Below are 6,402 nucleotides of genomic sequence, written 5' to 3'. Positions count from 1 at the left end.
GGGAATTAAAAAGAACATTGATATAGGAAAACAGGTTAAAGCTTTCAACAGTATTTCATGGTCTTCCTTAGCAAATGGAGAGTGCTCAGTTATTATGGATATAGTGTCATCACATGGCCTAATGGTACGTGTCCACAGGGGCTGTTTTGGACATGAGGATCGTGTGCCTGTATCCTGACACAGCATTTGTCAATTTCTCTTCTATGATCTGGATGAAAACTTTCATTCTGGACTGTCTGCTTCTGGGTTTCAAACCAAACCAATATAACGGCTCATCGACACTTTCTCTTATATTACAAAAATAGTTAGTTAATTGAAATCAGTTTCTAGAATTGTTTGTCAAAGTAAGATTGTAACAAAGACGAATTCCTTTGAAACAATATGCTTATTAACCAATACGTCTTCCATTTGTCTTGATCAAGCAGAAACATAATCAATGCAAAGTACATGATGCCTGTGGTGAGAAAAACATTATCCAAAGAAGCGGCAGGACAACGGCACAGATGGAAGGAAAACTGGCTCTGGTAATAGCGTTTTCAGTTGTCAAACTGTCACATACAACGTCACCGACACAGTGCCTACCTACCTCCTATATTTCTCTGATAGGTCAGATGACAGGCAGCAAGCTAAACATTTTAGTACTTTCTGTCCAAAGACCAGAAACCATCATGCTGTGTTCAGGGTAAACAAGAGATGCAGCGAAAAGAAAAAAATAGTGCTATATTAGTCATCGTTATGATGCTAGAATTTCCAGACTCCCTGTCGTTGATAGCATCAAGGTAACTCCCACTGCTGTTTTTTTTCTTCTTTTCAGTAAGGATCAAACAACTTCCAGCAGCAACTTCTCACATGGATATGATTTCAAAGTTGTCATGTCAGGTAGACCTGATATTGTTAAGGTGTGATAGCAGCTTCACACATCTCAGGTTTGCCTTGATGTTTACTGTCCGTCAGTGTAAGAGGCTTTCCTCCTCCCTGTAATCTTGTCAGTTTCATCTCTGGTGGTATCATCATGCAGAAAAGGATGGCGTATCAGTGCATGATCTATGACACAGAAAACTGTTGAGTCATTTCATCATGATGACATACTGCAGATGATTCAAGAGAGAGTGAAGATATATCATCATATCAGACAACGAACACACATACTGTGGAGAGGTCCTTTAGGGTAAACTTCTATGATAGCATGACGGAAATTTAGCCTAACAGCCTGATGCCAGGGCTAATCAGAGACTGCCTGTGTTTGTATTCACAACAGTTTGTGGTGAAATAACATTCCTTTTTCCACTTCAAGGAACAGAGGCCTTTTGATAAACAGTGCATGTGTGTAGGCAGGAAGAAAAGGCATACGTGTGCACACGCATTTGAACGCACATGCACTCACACACATACAGCGCAGTAGACAGAGACGGGAGCTTTTAGTGACTGAGGCACTCTGCTTTTCCAGGAATGTGTGGATGAAAACAGCACTTCAGCGTTAACCTTGAAGCATTGAGCTGTGCTGCCTTTAGAGTACGGGAGAACCCAGAAGGACCACAAAACAAATTATTGGACGTGCAGGCTGCAGGTAAAATTACCTCCCTTTCTGCCTCTTTTATTTCCATGAGTAACCCTTGACAGCTTTAGTTGACGGAATATTAAAAGAGGGTGGAGAGAGAGGATTAAAAAAAAAGGGTACATTCAACACTCCATCTTCTAGTCAGAATTTATTTTCCTATCTCTATGGGCCACTGCCTTTATGGATGACATCCAAGTGAACAGACTTACACTTATCTTTCTGTAGGAATTTCATCTCAACACAGTATGCAGGCAGAGCATGAGGTGTCTTGACATCAAAACTACATTTTTTTTTTTTTTACAGAAAATGTTTTCCTCTATCATGGTTATCAGTGGAAAAATACACTGATGTTGTCATTGTGTTGCTGCAGTTCCTTGTCCACTTCATTCAACCTAATTTTTTGGATTACAACCTTACCGGGAATATAAAGATACTCGCCGTTTATACGGTTAGATAAAACAAATCTTACCAGCATCCAGCAAAAATCATGACCCTGCTTTAGCTATAAAATAGCATGAGCTGTGAGGCCCCCTCCCATCCGCCCCAATATAAAATCCCTTCTAACATCAATATGGTTTTTATTACAATGAGAGGAACATGTGGTGGTCTTGTGATAAAATATAATCAGTACTATAAGTTAGAAAAGTTGAAATGACAGCTGGTGCACAAAACACAGCTAAGAAGTGAGACATTTGGCTAATTTCACATAATGTGATCCAAATTAAGCAGCTGCTGATATTTACATCACAGACTACGCCATGAATTTACTTGACTGAATTTAATAAGAACACTTGGAATGAAAGAATTTAGCCCATTAATGTATCAGGTGAGAAAGGAAACATGCAAAGCATTCCTTCTTCTGACTTGTTCTCTGACATTTCTGTGATCTGCTCTCTCTCCATTCTGAACTCAGATTTGTTATGGCACATGTAAGAACTGGTTTCGTTTTCTTTTCAACATGTAGAGTCAGATAGGGGCATAAAACTCGCAAATCCAGACGTATCAATATTCTCAAAACTCAACCTATCAAAAAAACCACACATATCTTGTAAGTCTCCCACATCTCCCTGGCATGAGTTGTCATTCTTGGGCAGGTAGTTGACCCTGGGTTGCCCCCCTCTGCTCCGCTCCTCAAGTCTCCCTGAGGTATCTCTTGTCTGTGATTCACATTCTTATCTCCTCTCTGCATACAGTGAGGTAGACCGCACAGACACAGGTCGCAGCACCAATCGCATCCACACATCTGAGTGAATTATTCAAATTGCCAAGAGCAAGAGGTGCATATAACCTTTTCCTGTTACGTGAGAGGAATGGCTGGTCAGGCAGCAGTTATTGCAGATCCGACAGTCATTTAGATTGGACAAAAATGTAATTTGTTCCTATATCTGATTTTATTGTAATGGTGGTGTAATAGTGACTGGGTAATGACCTGGTGTCCATCTTGCGCCATGTGCAGCGTAACTTAATGAAATCACAATGAGCAGTGGCTTATGTGGCCTAAATGGATTACATAGATCATATTTACACCCATGATTGTAATGATGTTCATGTACGTGAGGAGGTGTTGACACAAGGGAGCAGAAAAAGACAGGCAACCCTAGCGCTGTCTGAACACCACAAATATCAGCTAAAGGTAACAGAGTGGAAATCAGTTACATGGTTGGCTCACCTAATTGATATCCACCTCAGCATGAAGATAGATAGCACCCTGAGTAATACTAAGGTGGAAGCTTTCCTATAAAAAAAACTACTTTTTATTCCAACAACACCCAACTAATTTAGTATGAATACAGAAAAGGCTACTTGAGCATATCTTAAGTAGATTTGTAAAGATCTTTGTCCACACAAAAAATACACATTATTCAATTCCTACACTGAGTGGAGTGAACTATTGAACAGAGCACTGCAAAATGGAATTAAATTATCCGTGAAAATGTAAAAAGAAAAATGAATAAAGAAGCCATTTGGAATAAACCTATGTTTAGGTTGAAGGTGAGCCTGTTTAGTGAGGCAAAGCTGAAAAAAATACTTAATTTTAGTGTGGGTTATTTTTTTAAATATGTAATAGTTTATAACATATAACATAAATTTAACATAAGCCTTTAATGAGGAAGATGTTTCCTCAGATTGGACAAGGAATCATTGGACAGCAACACTGCTGAGAGACAAACCTTGTATCAAAACACAAAAAACTTTCTCTTCTGCAGACCTAATTATCTGAGTTACAACTACTCAGCATGGAGTCTCCCCTATCTGCTTGTCTCTCTGTCGCTTATGTTTGTGCAAAACTGATGTGAAAATGTCATTATACCATTATCGTGCTGCAAGCGTTTAAATTCTATCACATTTTTTGTTCAATCCTTTGGTAACCTTTGTAAATTTTCTATCTACGTTATCAATACGTGTAGTTGCAAGTACAACCGCAGTCCATTTTCCTGATGGTACCTCAAACATAAGGGAATTAATTGTTGAGCTTGTGCAGTAAAATGCACTCTGTACACCTTAGGCCTCACAGTAACAGCCAGAGTATCTCTCCGACCTCCTCCATCCATACACCCCCCTCCGAATCCTGCGGTCTGCTCTCTATTCCCCACCACAGATTCTGTACCTTTGGAGACAGAGCTTTTAGTGTTGCAACCCCATCCCAGTGGAACACCTTCCCTGCATATATCCGAAATGCTACATCCCTGGACATTTAAAAAAAAAAAAAACTCCTGAAACACCACCTGTTTACCACAGCCTAAAACCTAACTTTAGCTTAGCCACAGAACTTATGTAAAGTGTTCTTGGGTTTCATTAAAGGCGCTATATGAATAAAAGCTATCATTATTATTAAGTCATTAAAACACATCATTCACAGTATTCAATCAGGGGAGTGGTTTTAAAAAACCATGCACCACTAACAAATGGACTGCTCAAAACACTTCCATGGCTCATCTTACAGACATACATTGCACCCACTGGTAAGAGCATAGCCCATGACTGAGGTCTGGCCCTTTTTGTTATTTCCCTTTTTTTTTTTTTTTCAAAAGTGCACTCATACAGGTTAGAGTCTAAAGGCAAACTCTCATTCACCCTCAAATTATATAAGTGTGTTCAGATTTAACAGAAAAAAAAGACAGTGAGACGGTATCTGCAGCTTTTCTCACAGATAAGCACTATTCGTTTTCCACTGTCAAGCTAAAAGATGTTTTAAAGCCTCTCCTTACTGTGGGTGAGTGGGTTAAACAGTAAGATTAGTTTGTAAATGACCATTGGCACAATTACACAATAGTGGATATATGTGAATGGGTCTGTCTAAACCAGGAGTTTAATTAACAGATGCTAATGTGGCTTTAAAAATGTCCCACTCTGATATAGTAGCTTATTACACAGCTGTGTTGAATACTTGATTCTGTCAATCACAGCATTCTAAGGTCTGTTTTTTTTCTGTATAATAGACCGTTGCTATGTTTAACAGACTGTATGTATAACAGACAATTGGTATGTATAACAGGCCGTTGGCATGGACGGAGCTTTAATCACAGACTCTGGCGGACCATTTTTAAATCAATACAATTGTTTTTAAATCAGTATTTGTGCTCATACCGATGTTCTTCTGATGATCAGCAGATCAAAGGGAGAGAGAGGTTGGTGAAATGGAGATTGCTATCAGCGCTATTGGCAACAGTTTAAACAGAGCATTAGTTAACTCCATGGTTAGCTCACTCACCGGGGCGACACGACCTCTGCCGTAAAGCCGTGAATCCTCCTGCCATGGTTTTAATTCACAATAATCACTGGCTCCCTTTAAATTATACCTTACATATTGGCTGGACCCCGGAACTACCAATGCTAACGTTTGCAACTTGCATTACAGCAGCTATACATGTAGTTTAACCCATTCCTTAAATTCCTTACCTTGTTTTGTTTTTCAAAAGGTTAAAAAACAAAAACACCCTTAACCAAGGTTGTATCCCAAATCGCACACTATGCACTACATACTCAATATGTACTATTGTTGAAGATACTTGTGTTACTAAAAAGTAGTGTGTATCTTTTTGGACACTCTAAGCTGTAATTTCTCACTTCCTGAGAGCCTCCTTGTAACCATGGTAACCCCTGCAGACCTCAGCTCTAGGAGCATCGGCAGATAATGCTTAAATTACTCAGTAAGGTAAGAAACAAGACCAACAGTCGCAATTGAAAAAAATCATAGATTTTAAATGTGTAGAAATGTAAATTAAAGTGTAATTGATGTTTCAGAGCTGCCTCGGTTGCTGCCTTGGTCCATTTGTATGTTATGAACTTTGCAATTCACGTACTATTGGTTTAATACTAAGGTTCCAGACATACTAAAAAATCTCTCATACATGTTTAAGTCTACTAAATAGTATGTTAGTATGGAATTTTGGACGCAACCAAGTATGGTATGCACATTGCTTCAGAATGTGGAGAATTCCAAAAATAGACAGATTGTGTCTAGTTAAGCTAATTGCTGATAAGCTATTTATTGGATAAATGCTGTTCGGGGCCAGGGATTAGCAAAAACTCAGTTGAAGAATGGAAATGGTCAGCAACCAGACTTACAAGAGTTAAAGCTTTGTAACAAGGATGCTAAAAGTATTTGACCAATTTTGTAAAAAATACAAGAAATTTCAAATTGTTTGATACAAGCCAATAACAGAGCCTATTAATGGCACGCATGATGCCTGTCAAAGATCTATAATCTGTAGAATGCAGGAAGAATATTTTCTGTTTGACATTTGTTATTACAGTAGATGCATCATTATATGTTGTTTTAACCGAGGCTGTAGCAATTCACTGTGCCCTTGCATTTGAATAACTAAACAGAAATCAATTCT

This window comes from Etheostoma spectabile, chromosome 21 (genome assembly GCF_008692095.1).
Source record: "Etheostoma spectabile isolate EspeVRDwgs_2016 chromosome 21, UIUC_Espe_1.0, whole genome shotgun sequence".
Lineage (NCBI taxonomy): Eukaryota > Metazoa > Chordata > Actinopteri > Perciformes > Percidae > Etheostoma > Etheostoma spectabile.
This window is presented reverse-complemented; position numbering follows the sequence as displayed.